Source organism: Pelodiscus sinensis, chromosome 13 (assembly GCF_049634645.1).
Source record: "Pelodiscus sinensis isolate JC-2024 chromosome 13, ASM4963464v1, whole genome shotgun sequence".
Classification (NCBI taxonomy): Eukaryota; Metazoa; Chordata; order Testudines; family Trionychidae; genus Pelodiscus; species Pelodiscus sinensis.
In genome coordinates this window covers 34,590,971-34,611,241 of record NC_134723.1, presented here as the reverse complement: position 1 = coordinate 34,611,241, position 20,271 = coordinate 34,590,971, and the positions used below count along the sequence as shown (strand labels likewise).

Genomic DNA, 20,271 nt, shown 5'->3' with positions numbered 1-20,271 from the left:
TGTCCCGCTGCCCCCGTGCTCCGCGGCTTTGCTCCGGACGCCTGTGGTACAGCAGCTGGGGCGCTGCCGGTTGGTCCCGTAGCGCCGCTCTGGGTGCCTCTGGACCAACCCAGCAGCACCCCAGCTGCTCTGCCCCAGGTGTCCCCTAGTCAGCAGCTGCTGAAAATGACCAGTGGCTGACTACAGGAAGCCCCTGCCCCGGGCTTCCTGGAATCAGCCGCTGATCAGTTTCAGCAGCAGCTGACTTGGGGATGCCTGGGGTTCTTAAGTTGAATCTGTATGTAAGTCAGAACTGGCGTCCAGATTCAGCCACTGTTGAAACTGATCAGTTTCAGCAGCGGCTGAATCTGGACGCCAGTTCCGACTTACATACAGATTCAACTTAAGAACAAACCTACAGTCCCTATCTTGTACCTAACCCGGGGACTGCCTGTAATAATAATAATGCTTTGGAGGTGGTCATAGTAAAGAGCTATAGAAAAGTGAACTGTTTTTAACCTAATCAAATACACATTATAATTGGGGGTGGTACCAAGACAGTGCTTTGGGATTGAGGTAATTGCAAATATTCTATTAAATTCTTTAAAGAATCATGACAATTGCCTCTGCATTTGGAAGAATGATTCAGCAAGAAGCTATCTTGGTTGCAGAAGTGTTTTACTGTGCCCCATACCTGCAGAGGGACATACATGCTCTTTTTCCTGCATTCCATACCACAAACAAACCTTCTCTCCAATATCCAAGTCAAGATCACATGTTGTTTCTTTTCAGCTTCAGTGTTTACTCTAGCCAGTCTGGAGTCTCTCACCTGAGGTGACACGTGGGAGAAAGAACAGCAGACTTCACATCCTGTCTTCAAAGTCTACTTTTAGCTGTTTAGAAGGTCACAAGTCTGAAAAGTTCTTTCCTGGCTCATTGACTCATCCCTTCCCGATGGCAGCTAGAGAAAACTGTGTGTGCAACGAATGGTCTGGTCAGTCCTGCTGTGAGTCCTGACTAGCATTCCACGTGACATTCTATACATCACTTGGTACTATTTATTATTTGTGTTATTGTAAATGCCTAGGAGCTCTATTTGTGGACCTGACCCTAGGTGCTAGGTGCTGTACGAACACCAAACAACAAGATGGTCCCTGTCCCAGAGAATTTACCGAGTGTATCAGCCCTGAACCAGTATAACTCTCTCCAGAGCCACACAAGCATGTTCCTCGGCTCTAATTCTGGAACAAGAACGTGTCCTCCTGAGGAGAAAGATAGCTTAATATACAACCTAAAGGGCATGCCACTGTGGTGAGATCACACCCACCACTGTAAGAGAAGACACCAGCTCATTTCCTCTGCTCTCATTTTCTCCCTGATCCTGCTGGTTCCCTCTTTCATTCTTTCCTCTCTCTTACTCCCTTGCCCCCATACAGTTCTCCTCACACACTCTATCCCGCTTCCTATTGACTTCTATCAGCCTCCCTGGTCCCATGGGTGTCCTGCTGCTGTCTTCCTCCAGACACTAGCTCCTAATTCTCATGGAAACATCTGATCCCTGCAGTCCATTCTTCCTCCTAAGTGGGTAGCCATTGCACAGAAGAATCTGCTCATCTCCCTGTCCAAAGAGCGGCAGTGGGGAAGACTATCACTCTGTGCATATCTCATTAGAATTCCCCTTACCTGATATAAGTGCAAGCCTCTCACAGTTATCACTCAAACCTCTCTACTATTTTAAACTTTAAATTAAATACGCAGAAGTTTTCAGACACCAAATCTCACACTGCAGCTGTTCACAGGTGATGACAAGTTAGTAGGCATAAGTTACATATTTAAGGCACAAAGAGGCCTTTGTGAAACATGGTGTAATTGAGTCTTAGCATTTTTTAAGCTTCTTTTCCATTGCTCCAAGACCTAGTCTTTCATCTTTACAACTCTAAGTGTGGAATCTATAAAACAAAACCTTGCTCTTCCAACAGAAGTGTTGAGCCACTGGGTGGCCAGTTATTTAATTTAAAAAAGGAGTGTTTCAGGCACCTTCCCTCGGAACCTTTACCTCTTTGAACACTGAAGTCTCAGAAGTTCTAGCTCTCTGCTACTTTGTCATGATAGAAGAGTGACTATCCGTAAGTCTGGAGGAGATCCTGGGTTTTAGATTTATGTATCTGTCTCACTGAGACACAGATGTCTAGCAATGGCCCTGGAGGGTATCAGGACATCTGCTTTCCAGAAACCTCCAAGTCTATCATTTGTGTGTAATTTTTCCTTTTAGTCGTTACTAGAGAATGAATGCTCAGAGTGAGAGCATTCAACCTTTGTACTGTGAAGAACTGCTTCTAAGCTATGGAGTACTCAATACCTCCTGTGACTTGGGGGGAGGGGGAGAAACTTAAAAATGAACAGTTAATAAGCTGTTGATCCAAACTGTGCTGAACAAGGGTCAGTATCACTTTGCATTTAACAATTTTCTATGTGGAGAAGAGTTTGCAGTCACCACATTTTTGGAGGAGGCAGACTGGTCCGGGCTCCCTTTTTTTTTTTTTTTTTTGCTATTCCTTGACTAAGGAGAAATCACCGCAAAGATGGAGCACACTCCCATGCCCCAGGACTGAGCAAGCTATTTCCTAGCCACATTCCTGTCTCTTGCCAGCTTTTAAAGCAAGAGTCTGGCACTCATACCTTGGCTTTCAACTTGTCACCTAGAGCTCCATCACTTAGCCAGTGCCAGGCCTTTCTGAGAAATTTTAAGTTTATAATTAACACTATATGGGCTTTTAAGGCCAGATTCCAAAATCCTTCCTCTACTGAGACTTGTGCCGACTTGAGAAGGAGGTTTGCATAATGTATGAATACAGAATTGAATCCTCATGGGCTTGTCATACCTTAATGGCTCCAATTTTGTAAAGGCTTAGGCACATGATAGTTTTTACACAGGTGTGGTGTCCTGGACTTTTTTGCAATGCATACTTATCTGACAGACTAAAATATTATACACTAATTACCATTTCAATCAGACTTATTTAAAAAAATCCACAGTTCTCCTACCCCACAGGTCTTACTAGCTTCAAAACCATACCAGCAACCAGCTACTTAAAAAAAACCATGGTCCTTACAAGCATACTAGTCCCTGTAAATTTAAAATAATCTCAATTATTTTTCCCCCATCATGTTTAAAAATCATTCCATAAATGTGGGTTCAGAGTTTCTCTATCAAATATTAGTTATTTCAGCACATAAATCCTTGTTTTCCGGAATTTATAAATAAAAAGAACATTGACCCTGGAGATAATTCTGTAGATCAGGATCATTCCAGCAATGCGGTAGCATAGGATTCCCTTCTAGAATAGGTGACACAATTAGACTAACTTAACTTCAGAATTACTCTCTGCTGTGTCATTCAAGGTAAATTTAAACCTGAAGAAAAGTCAGTGTTAACTGTTTATCTCTCTTCCTGCTGGCCTTGCTCAATACACAATGAGTCATAGTGAGCTTCCCACTCTGTCACAGTTCTTGCTTTTTTATCACTCATTTGCACCCTTTAGATTTTTGTGCACTAAATGTAAAACTTTACTGTTTCCTATTGTTGGCAAAATACAAGAGTTTTGCAGACAGACTTGCCCTTTGATCACATGTACAACCTCAGTGAGCTGAACAGGGTTGCAAGAACAGAATTTGTCTTTTCACTTCCTTTCTGAAGCTTTTGACAATTTCCAAGAGCTAAATGCTAGCTATGTCTGTACAAATAGGCAATAACAAATCTGGTAAACTCAGTCATAGCTGGGTAAGATTCTTTTATGCTTTTGTCTAAAAAAAGCAAGAGAAGTTAATAAAGAATAATAAGGTGGCATGTAACAGCCCAGATGTTTGCTTAACAGAGTAAAATGTCCTTCATTAGCCAGACCAGTTGTTTCTGATGTTTTCCACGTGGGGACTACTTCTTAAATTAGAAATACTTCTAGAGAGAAAAGAAGACTCTACTACCCAATCCCTCATCTGCCCTGCTGCAGCCAAACTGGATAGTTACATAAAAAGGATAATATTATGGTATGTCCCTCAAGTTACATTGCCAGTTGCACTTAAGGCAGGATTAAAATCCTCTGTTTCATACATCAGTGTTTGATGTTAGTCTCCAAATTTAATACATTCACTCTTCTTGAGACAACTGAATTCTTTATCATATTTTCTTGGTTAAATATTTTTTCTTTGGATTTGTCATTATACAAGAAAACCCATACAAACTCTTAAGTGCTCTGACAATAATTAAACTTACATGCCCACTCAGCAGCTTAAGCACAAGTAGTGAAAAGCCACCAACCAGCAACCTTCAGTAACCGAATTAAGCTAATAATTTACCTCAGCAAACAGAAACTAAAATGAAAATAACCTTCAGAAGAATCTTCTCATTCAAGTCAGACACAGGAAAATATTTAATAACTTGTTTCATCTTCCAATTACAAATGATCCCTTAAAACAGTTCAAACTGTCTTTTTTTTCCCCTGGACTTCTCTGGGTAACAACAGTTCCTACAGACTTCCAATCTCTCTCTCTCACTCACTCTCTCTCTCTCACACACACACACACACAGTCTTTCATAACAGCTAAGGAATAGGACAGTTTTCAAACTTAGCAGAGCATGAAGGAAGCTACCCCCTTATTCAACAAAGCCTATTTTGTCTCTGCAAGGAAAAGCCAACTATAATGTCAGTTTATGCTTGCTAGCTCCAATCTTTGTCATTACCACTAACCCATTTCCCTGATTCCCCTGCTCCATGCACCACAGAGAACCCCAAAAGCCAAGGAAGCAAAATGGGCCTTCTGTGCTCCCACATTCCTGCTCTCTTCAGCCTAGGGTTGCCAGATGGTTTCAACAAAAATACTGGACACACTTGACATTATATCACAATCTACATTACATCTTATTTAGAAAATACCGGAAATTTATATTTTCTCATTTATATTTTCTCAATTTGTTTCCCGAACAGAAAGCTCAAATACTGGACTGTCCTGTTCAAAACCAGACACCTGGCGACCCTACTTCAGCCCCACCTCCCTCACAAACTTACAGCTTCAATGTCTCATCCATCAGCCCAACTGGGAGCATAGGGAGGTGGAGGAGCCAGCAGACAGGTAAGAGGATGACTGAGCAGAGCTGGGAACTGAATGGAGGTGTGTAAGGTGAGATGGGAGCAGGGGAGCTTAAGCAGAAGAGCACAGGTGTAATGGGGACCTGGGATTGGGGGAACTCAGTAGCTTGTAAACTAATCCATTGATGCTTCAAGTGGCAATGCTGCAGGAGAGTCTCAGGGTGTGTTCACAGCAGGGCTTAACTCAAAATAAGCTATGCAAATTGAGCCACGTCAATTGCGTAGCTTACTTTGAAATAGCTTATTTTGAGTTTTGGTGCTGTCTACACAGCACTTATTTCGAAATAGAGCACTCTTCCTCGGACTTCCCTCCCTCCTCGTACAATGAGGGTTACAAGAATCAGAGTAAGAAGTCCTCCAGCTTGACAGTATTTCAACATGATGTCAAAATAACTGCCGGCTGTGTCAACGCAAACTATGTTATTTCGAAACAATGCTAATTATTTTGAAATAATGTTGCTGTGTAGACATAGCCTCAGATGGGTAGATCCAGAGTCTCTGCCTATCTAGCTTCCATCACCCAGCACACTGGGCAGCAATGACAGCGCAGGGATGGGGAACCCCAGGCCCAGGACCCTGGCTTGCCTGGATCTGGCCCCCAGAAGTTCAGAGGCCCCCCCACCAGCATTGGGGAGCATGTGCTAGTGTTCCAGCCCCCCCCCCTGCTGCCTCACCACAGGGCTAGAGCACTCAAAATCTACTAGGCTGGGCCCTCCTACGCTCTGGTGGCCAAAGGGAATGTGGGGAGTGTCTTTCTCCTCAGTTGGGGGCCACATCAATGAAGGGGTTGTTGTTGGTTTTTTTTTTGCTTCTCACTTGTGTGTGGTTCCTGACTGATTTTTCTGTGGGTCAGCGGTCCCGACGCAAAAAAGATTCCCCACCCCTGATATAGTGAGAATATGTCAGACAATGGGGGTGTAGAGACAAGAGAGGGGAAAGAGCAGTTTTGTAGGGTGGCACTAAGACGACAACAGACAAGCAGAGCAGAAAGCAGCTCTGCTTTCACAAGTCTCCTGTGGCTCATCAGGGAGGAGCTGCATTGCACATGCTATGTGATTTACAGGAGCCCTCCGACCTGCGACGCGATTGGTTCTGGGGGAAGCGTTGCAAGTCGGGGACGTCGTAACTCATACGCGCATTTACGATAGGCATTGTGTACCATCGTAAATGCAGGTAGAGGACGTAAGTTGGGGGTTTCCTACCCCTTCCACACTTACAAAAATGGTTGTAAGTGTGGAGGGTCGGAACTCGGGTGGTCCCAAGTCAGGGGCCTCTTGTATTTAAGTGACGTGCAATGGCAACCAAACTAAATGCTGCCCTATGCTGTTGTCATCCAGAAGGATGGAGGCCAAAAAGAGCATTTAAATTGGACTTGGTACCAAACAGTTCCACTAGAGTTCCCATTAGTCAATCATTTTAAAATATTTCACAGTGGTATAACATTGTAGTTGCACACACCAATACGACCAGTCAGAATGAGTTACTTTCTAGGACGGAGTGGGCAAGATAGGGTCCGCAGGCCAGTTCCGGCCTGCCAAGTTGTTTGATCCAGCCCACAGTTGCCTGGCCACTCTGCCGCTCCCCCGCCCCTAGGCCAATCGAGACCTGGGAACAGGGGAACCCATGATGTCTCCTCCTGCTTGCCAGGGGCGTGCGATACTTAGAGGGAACCGCCAGCTGTTTAAAATGGTTGGCAGTTCCCTCTAGGCACTGCACACCCCTGGAAGAGCAGGGAAGGAGGATGAGAGACTTTGCATGCTCCCCTGCCCCCAACCAATCAGGGTCTGGGGAGCACAGAAAGTGTGCCCCCTCCTTCCCCTGTCCTGCCAGAGGCTGCCTGCTCATAGAGGGAATAGCCCCTTTTCACCTGAGGCCCTGCCCATTATGGGGCAGCCCATGACAACTACCAAAATTCGTGAAGTGGCACCCCCACAAAAATTCTTCCCACCGCTCTCCTAGAACTACGAAAGGTCAAGACTACACAAGAAGAACACATAGCATAGGCCAATATTTTCAAAAGTGGGCTCTCATTTCGAATACCTCTGTTTTTGGGTATCCAATTGACATATTTTGGGTTTGATTCTCAGAGAAGCTAATAACTCAGCACTCCAAATGAAGCCACTGCAACCTGCAGGTTTTCACCAGTCTGAGAATCAGGCCCAGAGCTGGACACTCAAACCTGGAGACAAAAAAAAAAAAATCTACTGAGAATTTGACCCAGAGTCTCTCTCCCCTGACAATCTGTAAGAGAACAGTGACAACAAAATGGCTGCTAAACTCTACACCCAATGACAGGGCTTGGAACTTTAGAAGTGCAGCCAACCACCATTTCATAACTTCATGCACCATGATTGTATTTTTTTTTAAATGTGTCACAAGTCTCAGTATGCAGAGCTCCAAGAAAAGAGTCTCCTTGGATCAAGGCAGAACTACATAAGGATACCTACGGTCTCTGTGGGTTGCACCTCTTTGTTGTAGGGAATGTATGCAATGCAACAGGTTGCAGTAGTAAAATAAATGCAGTGCACATGACAAAATACCACCAGCACAACTCTCAACTGGCAATGTTTGAGTGTCTATAATCTACAGGAAATTTTTTGAAAAGTAATAATAAACCCAAAAATCTCAATTAGAATTTTTTTTTAAATGGGATGCTAAAACTCCCTGGATTGTACTCTCCCTCCACACTTTGCACTCCTGGTGCTATTAATAAAAGAAGCTGTTTTCTGGTATTTGATTTATTCAGAGTAAAAGAGGCTGTTTTCTGCTGTTTGATTTATTCTGTGTTCACAACACAGAACTTTGTACATTCTTTGTAAATAAGCAAAATTGCATCAAAGAAATGCCTATCACTCTGATTCTGCTCCAAGGTAGAATATCCACAGGGCTTCAAACTTTTAAGTAGCTGCTCAGCTCAAAAAGCAACAACAAATACTCCCATATATCAAGCTATACCTCAGTTCCCTTCTCTCTCTTAGGGTGCGTCTACATTGCACCATAGGTTGAAATAAGAAATGCAATCTGAGCTATGCAAATTTCAATCTTATTTCAATCTTATTTTGAAATAACTTATTTTGTAATTTAGCATGGTCTACACAAAATAACCTGCTATTCCGAAATGTCCCTTACTCCTTGTGGAATGAGTTTTCCAGGAATATCGGAATAGCAAGCTTGTTACATTTCGAAATAATGGGCTTACTGTTAAGATGGGGGATAGCTATTTTAGGACACCTCTGGTATCCCGAAATAGTGCTGCAATATAGACGTAGCACTTAGAGGCCAGGTGAAAAAAAATGAGCCCTACAATAGAGGAGATTAAACTGATCATCAGATTTTTTTTTAAAGAAGTTTAGAGTTCGTATTTCAGACCTTCCCCTTTTTTCAGATTTATTCAGAACCCACCAAGAGGCACAGAAAACACAACTGGAAGTGGGGATACAAGTGGGAATCACCATTTTGTTCATTAGCATTACGTGAGGTCAGTAATTAGGTTTTTTGCAATTTCACCACTGAGCATTTTAGAGGTCAGGTTCCTGCCTGTCCCTCTCCATCTGCCACATGCCGGGGCTGCCACAGCATGGCAGAAGAGCCCCTGTTCAGGGCAGGGTTCCCTACCCCATAATTAATCTTAAATGGTAATCTTCACCCAACCTGTTAAGAGTGAGGCTTACCAATTAAACCTTCACATCCCCAATAGCCACACATAGGAATGGGAAGTGGACACAAAACTCCGCTAATCTGATACATTTTTATCTATTAGCCCATTTCTAACACATAAAATGGAAGAAAGAACAACTCTACCTCATGTAACCAAGCAGTGTATCAAATCAAAATGATCACTTACCAAAGCTCCTATCTCCTGAATCATGCATGCCAAAGCTGGGATGCTGAGGCTGAACTGAACCCCACAGACTCGAGAAGAGGTCCTGGCTCACCATGCTGCCTGACGACCCTGTTGCCTGTCCCACCTCATCCTCCAACTCCACTTGCTAGTCCACCACTTTGTCCTTGGGGTTGGTTCTGTGCGCTAGCTGCTATCTCCAGCCCCCCAAAGTATCCACAGGGCTTTTGGCAGTGGAGGTGGGATTGCCACAAAGGATGGCATTTAATTTTTTGTAGAAGTGGCAGGTCTTTGGCACAGCCCCAGAGTGCCGGTTTGCCTCCCTTGCCTTCTGGTATTACTGCCTCAGCTCCTTGATCTTCGCACTGCACCGATGCATGATCCATTTGTGGCCCTTCTCTAACCTGTCACCACAAATCTGACCACAGGTACAGGTTATACCTCCCTAAACCGGGACTCTCTGGTCTGGCAACATCCAGGGTGCAGCAGTGCCATGATGTTCCTGGACCACAAAGCCCAGGAACAGGGAGGTCTGGTGGCAGCACAGGAGCACAGTGGGGGCTCCTATTGTAAATGCGGGTTCGAGTTACAACGCCCCCGACTTGTGACGCTTCCCTGGAACTAATCGCGTCACGAATTGGGGGCCTCCTGTAACGTAGATATGGCCTTGGCTTAACATTTATCCTACAAATGTAGTGTTGGTGAAAAAAGTGTAGTTAAGATGTCTGTCTGAGCAACCCTCCAATGCTGCAAATTTTTCCTAATCCAGTGACTGTATTTATTAGCTGCAAGTTTATACACAAATAAATACTAGAATGCAGATTATGAATACGCTTTTCCATTTAAACATTCTTTCTTTTTAATTCTCTACCATTTGTTTGGGCTTGTAAGAAAGATTTTTAATTTGCATATTTTTTTAAAAGCATGATTAGAATACTTTAGATCATGGATGCCTCACTGCCATATTATGTACCTAAACAGGATTTAAATGTATATATTGTTCAGCTTGTCTCCCAAGGCTCTACAACGGTTCAGGAACTCCATACTTGGCTATCTCCTTGTCCTCATGGAAGGGAGAGTGCCACCCCGGGACCATTGTCTGTGCAGCTCCTATAAGGTATCTTGCAGCCTGGATGATCCTATAGCTAGAATTATAATCTCAAAGCATCTTGCAGAGGCACATGAATCTAAAGAGAACTATCTGATATGGATAGAGCTGTGCAAAGCCCCTTCGTTGAGAATTAGGGGTAGAGATCTCATAGCAGAGTCAAATCATTGTCTCTTACTATGAGAAACCAAAGGAGACTGTATCAAAAGAGAGCCCCATATTGAACTTCAGATCTGGTCCAAATGAGCTGAGCAGACCCCAGTGAGTACACTGTTATTATGTAGCAAACCAGTGCACTGTAGATTCATACCCGGGATTGCTGCATGGTAAATTGACAAGGAGACAAGCCTTCTGGATAGCAGCAATCTTGGTATCAAAATGTCTGGGAGAAAAATGTGACATTAACTAACTAAAAAGTCTTTTCTCTCAAACAATTGAAATTCCAAAGGAGCATTATCAATTAAATTACAAAACAACAAAAACCAAGGCAAATTATTGCATAATTTCCCAAAGAGGTACACTGAAACATCAAGGAGCACAAACATCTAACAAAGGAGTGCAAAGTAACCAGCCTAATTCTACAGTCCTTACCGAGGGCAAACTCCCATGTGAGTTACCGGGAATTTCCTATAGGACTTTGATTGGAGCAAGGGCTGTACAAAGTGATCTTAGAGAAAAACAAGACAAAGAAGCTAAGAGGACTCAATGGCACTTTTCTATTTCCTGCATGCTTGTCATTATTTTAGTTTAGCAACATACACTTTATTCTATTTATTAGCTTAAAATAATTTGGATTTATATAGTTCTTTTCATCTAAGAATTTCAAGAAGCCGTAGAAAAGCGGTTCAATATTTCTATACTCATTTTACTGACACAGAACCTTTAAAAGTTAAATCAGCGGATGTCACAATTATTCACTCTCTCTGAAAACTAGGCCCATAACTTATCTGAGCCTCAGTTTCCCTGCCAATAACAGGAGGATAATTGTGCTAACCAATAATTCATAAAACTTTAATATTCTCAAAAGAAAAATATTATTTCAGAGCTGAGTGTTATTTCAATTTAAGGTAGTGGCAGCTGCTTGACATAGCTGAAAATCAGGACCTAAGTGACTTATTCCAGGTCTCTCTTAGAGCATAAGGCAGAACATAGATTTCTTGACTCCTTATCATGTATTCTAAATAGTAGGCAATTCCGGATCCCATCTTGAAATTATAGTCTGACAACCGAAGGTGGTTCTGGTTTTCTGATTATGTCACTCCAACCGCCCTCTTTTGTCGTTATTCATTCATCCTTTTTATGTAACCGTTCTACGTGTGAAAAAGAAAAAGGTCAGCTTGACAATAAACTGCATTATTTGAAAATGTTGACACTGTAGGTGAAGAATGGGAGGTCACCACACATTTTCTTGAATTCTGGGAGACAATAATGTGGCAACTTTTATAATAAACTAAGTGGATGCCACAAGCTGAACCCCAAACCTCTCTGCAATCAAATGTATTACTTTAGTGCAAAATCAGGAGGAGTTGTAAATAAACTGGAATACTCAAGCTAGTGATGGCATAACTGCAGAGAGAAAAAGTCAACTGTCAGTACTGCTACTTCTTTCAATAGATTCTGAGGGCCAGATTCTGATCTCACATTGATGTGAGTGCAGAATAATGTTGATGAAATTATTGTGGGTTTATACTGGGATAAGTGAGATCAGAATCTGGCTCTGGTTGTTGTTTTTTCCCTAGCCCATCCTTTTTGCCCAGCTGACAAGAGCCAATGGGACTATCAATACAGCTTTTAAAAATTTGGAGAATGCAAAAATGTTGATAGGAGACTAATACATTAATTTTTATGTCTGAATTGCCTGGGTTAGATTGTATCACTAAAGCCCAAGTCTGTATTGGGAGGACAGGAAGCTGCACATCCCTGGAGAATTTCTTAATCCTAGTCTAAATTTAACATTTAGATCTACTTATGTTCCTTAGGAGTGTGAAAAATTCACACTCCCGAATGCTGCAGTTAAGCAGACATAACCCCCAGTGTAGACACAGCTAAGTTGATGGAAGAATTCTTCATGGAGATGGATTACTTTGATGAGAAGTCCTTTCTATTGCTATAGGAAGCATCTACACCAAGACACTACAGTGGCATGGCTACAGAGCTGCAGTTGGTCCACTATAGCATCCATGTTAGAGAGATGCTCTGTGCCTCAAGTAAGAGCTGTCCAAAAAAACATTGAGGAAACAGCCCTATCAGAAAATACAGGTCCATCAAAATTAAAAACACTTTCTGACGTCAACTCATCCTCAGTGAAATGTTTCAGTTTTCCTGTCAAAATGAATGTTCATTCTGAATTTTGTATATCACTTAAAATGTTGAAATTGAAACAATGATTCCATTTTGTTGAAGTGTCTCAACCATTCCTAAATTAGATTTGTTCGCTATTATCTTTCCTGGCAAAGTTTTAAATTGTTGGGTTTCATTCTGAGTTTCTCAGAATTCTCCATAAAACGGAATTTCTGTTCTCTCCAAAGCCCTAGCCTCCATGGGTTCGAATGAACTGGCATTTTCTATTATATTTCTGCATCTGACTTTGCTGTTTTGAACACTCTGTGGTGGGCAGCTCTAGAAGTAGGCAGAGCAGAGCACTACTCTTGGGACTGCCTACTCTTGGGACTCTTGGATGGGGAGCCTGACAAAGCTGATATCAGTTAAATACCATCTTATTAACCTTTGGCTACGTCTACACTGGCATGATCTCGCGCAAAAACTCTTTAGCGCAAGAGTTCTTGCGTTAAAGTAGTTGTGCAAGAGAGTGTCTACATTGGCATGTGCTTTTGCACAAGAGCATCCATGCCAGCGTAGACGCTCTCTTGCGCAAGAAAGCTCTGATGGCCATTTTAACCATAGGGCTTTCTTGCACAAGAAATTCATGTTGCCTGTCTACATTGGCCTCTTGCGCAAGAACAGTTGCGCAAAAGGGCTTATTCCTGAGCGGGAGCATCATAGTTCTTGTGCAAGAAGCCTTGATTTTATACAGTAGAACATCAGTTTACTTGCGCAAGAACACGTGGACAGTGTAGACCGGCAGCAAGTTTTTGCGCAAGAGCGGTCGCTTTGGCGCAAGATCACGCCAGTGTAGACACAGCCCTTGAGTTTGTGTGCAACCAGTTTTATAGGTTACAGAACTGATGCTCTCAGTTGTCCAAGCTATCACCCAAGGGTTGGTAAAAACATTATGGGAAAGCATGGGGAGGTATAAATGTACTGCTGTAGCTACAGCACTGTAATTGGTGACTAAACTAGCATGCAACAAGTCAGTTAGCATCCCCAGAGCAGCCAACTGTACTTTCAATGCCAGTGCACAGATGGCAGTAATTTTATGTGCTGTGTTAACAGGCATGCCCTGGGCGCTTTTGAATCGCTGGGCCATGGGACAACTGCAACCTTGGACCCATCCCCATTAGCGGGCCTGATGTGGACATCTTTGTTTGGGAATAAAAGTGTCCACATTCAAAATTGCACCACCACAATAAAAGATGTGAATTACAATCGACAGATATTTCAGTACAAGTCTATATGTGCTCCTTCTCTAACAGGCTGAGCCTGAATTGAATTTCACTGTTATTTAAAGACTCAGTTCTGTAAACCTAACTCACCTTAAGTTCAACGAGTAGTCAGATTAACACCACTGCCCCTCTGTCACACTAAGTAGTACCTCACCCCACAAATAGTCACACCTATTTTAAAGATATAAATGCTATGCAAGAAGAGTAAAGATAGTAGAGTCAGGCCTCAAAAGAGACATAATAAAAACACTATTTGAAGATCTAATATTAATGGTGTCAGAGCTTTAAATGGAACATTTTTCTTTGCTATTCACTTTAGCACAGGGGTGGGAGATCTCAGGCCTAGGGGCCGGATGCAGCCCCTGGCTTGCCTGGATCCAACCCCCAAAGCTCAGGCCTTCCCCCACCAGAATTGGGAAGCCCGCAGTGGTACTCTAGTCCCCTCCTCCCCCCCGCAGCCTTACCATGGGGCTGGACCACAGAAAATCTACTAGCCTGGACCTTCCTAGGCTCTGGTGTGTAAAGGGAATGTGAGGAGTGTCTTTCTGCTTCTCAGTCAGGAGTCATATCAGTGAGGGGGTGTCTACACTATGGACTTTTTTTGAAAAAAGGGGCCTTTTTTCGAAACAATTTCACCTGCATCTATCTAGACTGCCATCATGGTCTTTCAAAATTAAATCGAAAAAACGCGGCTGTTTTTTCGAAATTGGTAAACCTACTTTTACCAGGAAGAATGCCTTTTTTCAAAAGAGTTCTTTCAAAAAAAAAAGCATTCTTGAACGCAAAGAGGGCTTTTTCGAAAAAGAATGTCCAGATTGTCTGGGTGCTCTTTCGAAAAAGCAGATCACTTTTTTGAAACTCTTGTGGCTGTCTAGATCTCTTTTGAAAGAGGCTTTTTCCAAAGAGCTCTTTTGAAAAAGCCTCTTTCAAAAGAGGCTTGTCTAGACATACTCTGAGGGTTGGTTTGTTTGTGGGTTTTTTTGGTTTTTCACTTGTGTGTAGCCCCCGACCCAAAAAAGGTTCCCCACCCTTGTTCTAGCACGGGGCTACTCAACACACAGCCCGTTTGTTTGCAGCCTGCAGTGCAGTTTGGGTTGATATGTATTTTAGTGGTTACATTCCTGAACTGTTGTGAAACCAAAACAAAAAAGTAGTCAATAAAATAGTCTTCTGTTGAGATGCATTTTAGTAGTTAAATTCCTGGACTGTCATTGCTCATTAAAAGTGCTGTCATAAGGCTGGAAATCGGGTAAATATTGCATTTTATTCATATCAGCAGAACTGACTTAAATGGGGCCGGTGTGTTGTATGGTCTTGCTTTAATTTATGTATTCATGCCTGTCAATGTGAAAGAAGCTATTTGCATATATATATTTGCATGTATACACAACCACACTTAAGTTGTGACCCTCAGCATGTGCTGTGAGTATCAGTGGCCTCCGGGGCTTCCGAAGTTGAGTAGCACTGCTCTAGCAGGTTGTCCTACCTCTAGTGGCAGTCCAAGAGAATTGCTGAATAAGTCATCTATGCAATTAGTATGCTATAAGTAAGCCATTTCTACAACCTGGAAAGTCTATATAAATGTCTAATGTATGCTGTGTGTGAAATGAAAATGTACAATAAGCCAGATGTTGGTATTCTGTAATGCCCAGACTCTCAAAGTCAGGCTTTAGATCTGAGGTTTTCCAAGCCATGTGCTATGGTTTGCCTAAAGGAGCAAGTTACAGATTTTGAGCACAATCCTGTCTTCCTTATGTACCAACAATGCCACTGAAGCTAAAAGACAGGCCCCAACTCTCAACAGAAAGTTACTGTAATGGGCAGGGTCTTGCTGGGTGGCCTGAGGCACCCATGTCAGTTCCATATGGTGGTCAGTAGTCCATTCCCTTTTCCTACCATCAGGCTTCCCCATCAAGTGAGCGATTCTGAGCTGCAACCAGTCAAGCAGTCTGTATCTCACAGCTGCCTAGCAGGCAGACAATAATAGCAGTAATCAAGCTGTGACCTCTGAGTGAACCAGAGTAAACCTTTAGCCTATAGTCCTGCAGCCTCCTGGCTGGGGCAGTGAAATAATTCAGCAATCTGAGGGATTAGCCCCCTCGTCAGGGCAAAGCAGCAAACAGGCTGCAGCCCCTGGGTGGGCAAGACAAGCAAACAATCAGTCTACAGGCCTCACCTCCCTCTGAGTGGGGGTATAGTTCAGGCAGCCTTCTCAGTGAGTGGCAACTTGGTTCCCCCAGCCATCAGGTCAACAAGAGGCTACCCCAGGTCCTTGTGTTCTGTCACCTAAGGTGGCCTAGGCATCTCAGCAGGAGTCAGCAATGTACTCGTCTACCTCAGTTTCTTCCCTTGCCCCCAGTCTAGGTTGCCTCCCTTTCTCCGAGCTCTCCACTTGGAGCACGTGAAGCAGGAAAGAGGGGACATGGACACCTTGGCCCACAACAATTGGCCTGCTGCTGGTGGATCAGTTCAGGGTTGGTGTGTCCCATCATCATGGTTATAAAAATCCAAGTCCATGATTCATCTCTACAGCCACACGGGGATCAGATTGTATGCCGTTGTGATGGAGAAGGTATTTAACCTTGGGGAGGGCAGACAGTAACACTGTGGTTTCAGGTGGGAGTTCAGCCAGTTAGTGTCCTTTACCCACTTACCAACATGTAACATCACTTTATATGTCACTCTGAGTTTGGACCCATGTGATTGATTTGGCACCACTTGATTTATTTTAAAACACTTCTTTATAGGGTTGCCAGATGGTTTAAACAAAAATACTGAACATCCACACTCCCCCCCAAAACACACACACACGAAAAAAATTCTGTTGAAGAAAAAAATGAGGGAGAGGAGACCAAAGTTGGTGAGCGCCAAAAAAAAAAAAAAGACTCCAAGACTTAAGCATATATATATATTAAAATAAAACAGCATGTCCCCTTTAAGAGTGAGTGCAGGAATAGGAACAGGGGAGTGGTTGAGCACTAAGACCCAGGGGAGTCATTGCTTCCCCTTGGTCTTTTTGCCAGCAGCCATTTTGTGCCAGCAGCCTTGCGGAACCAGGTATGCACGGGGTCTGGGGGTGTTGGGGGCCAGAGGGCAGGCCGAGCACTAATTGTTTGTAGGGTTGCCAGGAACCTGGCAATTTCACCTCCGGGGGGGGGGGGAGAGAATCAGAAAATACCAGACATCTTAGGTGTCCAGTATTTTCTGAATTTATTTTACTGGACAGGAGGTGAAAATAACAGACACCTGGCAACCCTACTTCTTTAATTACCACTGCCACATCCTCATCACTCAGCAAACCCACTGAGAGATCCATGTTCAGAAGGCTTCCTGGAATGGGCCTTTACTCATATGACTCAGAATTTGGGCATCATTTTGCTTTCTTGGAGACAAATATATTGCAAATAGAAAAGGTTAAAAAAGGGCAACAAAAACAATTAGGGGTATGAAACAGCTGAAATATGAAGAGAGATTAATAAGACTGGGACTTTTCAGCTTTGAAAAGAGACAGCTAAATAGCAATATCATACTGGTTGTCACGGGGCCGACTCGCCACCATTGCGCCTCCAGCCGGAAGTCCTGGGAATTAGCTTGTTCGGCTCACTGGATGCCTCCCTCTAGCTGGTGTCTCCCCATGTTTCTCTTTGATCACGGCATCTTCTTCAGGACGCTGCCCTACAGCAGTGCCCACTCTAGTCTCTCTATGCCCCCTTTCAGGGGGGTTGGTGTTAATCCTGCTTGCACTCCAGGGACCTCCCCATGCACCCAGTTCCCTTGTACCTACCTTACCTCGGTGATCCACTGCCACTCCTCATTTAGCCCCTGCCTCAGGGGCAAGCTGCAGTCTGTAATGGCCACTCGTCACTGGCAAAGGGGTGTGGACCTGCTACTCCTACCTACCGTGACTGCCCCTTGCAGCGCTAGTAGCCTCGAGCCTTGCTTCAGGCCCTGCAGCCTGGGAGCTTCCCCAGCCCTGCTCTGCTCTACCCCCAGGAAGCCTCCTACTTCCCTAGCAGTCAGGTCCCTACTGCTCTCTCTCCAGAGCAGCAGTCAGATTCCTCCCCCCTTCAGAAGTCCCTCTTTATATAGCCCCCAGCTGGGCCCTCATTAGCAGAACTGCCTCAGCTGGGGCTTAGCTCTCCACCTTCAGTCAGGGCTGGGGTTTTGCCCTTAAAGGACCAGTGCAGGGCAAAAGCCCTGTCACACTGGTCTACAAAATCATGACTGGTGTGGATATATTTAATAAGGAAAAAAAATGATTCCCTCCCATAACACAAGAACTAGGGGGTCACCAAATGTAATTAATAGACAGCAGGTTTAAAACAAACAAAAGGAAGTATTTCTTCACACAAGGCACAATCAACCTGTGAAACTCTCTGCCAGAAGATGTTGTAAAGGCCGAGAATTTAAAGAGGTTCCAAAAAGAACTCAATAAATTAATGGAGGATAGGTCCATCAATGGGTGTTAGGCAGTGTGGGTGTCCCCAGCCTCTTATTTTTTCAGGGCTAGGAATGCGCAGCAGGGGATGGATTACTTGATGATTACTTGTTCTGTGTACAGATAGTCCCCGACTTACGAACGAGTTATGTACCAAACACTTGGTCGTAACTCGATCTGTTCGTAAGTCGGACTCCAGTCATTTAAATGTGACCGCGCTGTTTGTAAGCGCGGATTGTGTGTTTGTAACTCAGGGACCGGCTGTAATGCACTTAATGGGAGCTTGGTTATAAGTGCGAATGGTTGTAAGTTGATGTGTTCGTAACTCGGGGACCACCTGTATTCCCTCTGGGGTACCTGGCATTGGCTATTGTCAGAAGACAGAATACGGGCTACATGGATCTTTGGTCTGACCCAGTATGGGCATTCTCATGTTCAAATTGTTCTAGCCTTTGAAAAAGACCTGTGGGAAGAAGAAAGTACACTGAAAACTGTGCAGGACTAATTACATTCTAAAAACAGATTGGTTTCTGATCTCATATGATGGGGCTGAGAGCATCTCCTGAAAGGTTCTGGGGGAAATCAGGCTCCAACCCTCTCAAAATCCTGGGCCATAAAATGGGCCGCAGAACACACTGTAATGCTACCTTCTTTCCCCCTCCAGATGGCTGCACTGATCTTGAAAGGCACAGAGGTGTTCCACATGCCGAGGGTTTGAAGTACTGAGGTGCAAGGTGAATTATATTAAGTGAAGCCTTTAATTCAGTCACATTTTAATAAGATTTTGATAACAATTGATGTGATGTGAATCTGCAAAGAATTTGCTTTTACAACGTCTAATTGATACATATATAATCTGGTTTTAATTTAAGCTCTGCGGGTGTTTCCCAATAGTAAATATTTGATTTTTTTTATTGCTTTCTTTACTCAGTAATGATAGGGGAAATGTCTGTAAGGTTCCTAACATCCATTTGTATGCGGACAGAATCATATTTTATAATACTCATAAATCTGACAGAATAGCCTCTTGCATTCAAGACAACACCATAAATATCATGTTGTGGTGGAAGTAAACATGTTTGGAAGGAAAATGAAATAAAGATGTTATTAGGGGTTTAATGAAACAACCATGACTGCTTATTTACAAAAGATGTATGTGCACATCCCTGAGCGATGCAAAGCCCATGCTGAGTTTGCAGCTTCTTGATGAGCAGGACAATGGAAATTCTCAGCAGGATCCTACAGAGACTACAGAAGTGGGCTCAACACTTTTCAGAGATGATGGCTGCCTATATAATGCTAAATGATCTCTGTCTGGCTCAGGTTTTTAAAAGATGTCTATCACCATGGTATTGAAGAAGCACCAAATGACAGTATGGCTGCCTTTGTACAGGTATGCCTGGCCCCCGCTTCTCCCAAGCACTTCTGCATGTGAGGTAGCCATTATATCAGAGACGCAAGCACCATGGAGGGAGGCTCTATACCTGTGTAAGACATAATGCTTATGTACTCTGGGTACAAAATTCATTCCATTGTAGAAGGCCTGTACCAGGGCTAAAGAGGGATTTAAATGGTACCTATTCCTTGTGCTGGCCTTATGACCAAGAGTGAATTTTACCCTGGATGCACAAGAGAAGAGGTTGACCTGCATTGTATCCCATGCAAGAATCTAGAGAAAGCAATGCTCTAGGCCAGCAATGTGCAACCCATGGGTTGTGACCCCTTTCGGGATTGTGGCTGTCTTCTGGGGGGGCGGGGAAGGGGGGGCGGGAGGAGGTTGCCTGCATTTAAAGGAGCCGTTCTTCTTCTTCTTCTTCTTCTTTTTTTTTTTTGCTTAACCAAAATTTTTCTGGGGGTTGTGCCGGGAAAAAGGTTGCACACCACTGCTCTAGGCTGTATTCCCCTAAGTGTTTTTGCATGCTTCAACAACTACTGATGCCCAGTACACTCCTCCTCCTCCTCTTCCAAGAGTTATTATGCTTCAAACAGACAGACAGCTTCCTTCCACTGTGCTTGGTGTCTGGCCCTCAGAAGCCACATTATAACCTATAGAAAGCATACAAACATACATGTTTTACCAAACGTTACAATTAATGTATAACTCACAAGCTGCAAAGACCCGGGCATGTGGGAGGTCATCACTAGTGGTTGGAAAATTCAGAAGCTGCAATGTGTACAAGTAAAAAAATTAAATGGAT

At 43.6% G+C, this 20,271-nt stretch overlaps 1 long non-coding RNA gene across 1 annotated transcript; it reads left to right on the top strand.

Annotated features, from left to right (window-relative positions):
• The first annotated feature begins 775 nt into the window (after positions 1–775).
• On the top strand, positions 776–19,761 carry LOC142831250 (uncharacterized). The gene is made up of 3 exons (XR_012906936.1): positions 776–985; positions 4,962–5,106; positions 18,738–19,761. It is a non-coding gene; the product is annotated as an uncharacterized LOC142831250 (long non-coding RNA).
• Positions 19,762–20,271: the final 510 nt, after the last annotated feature.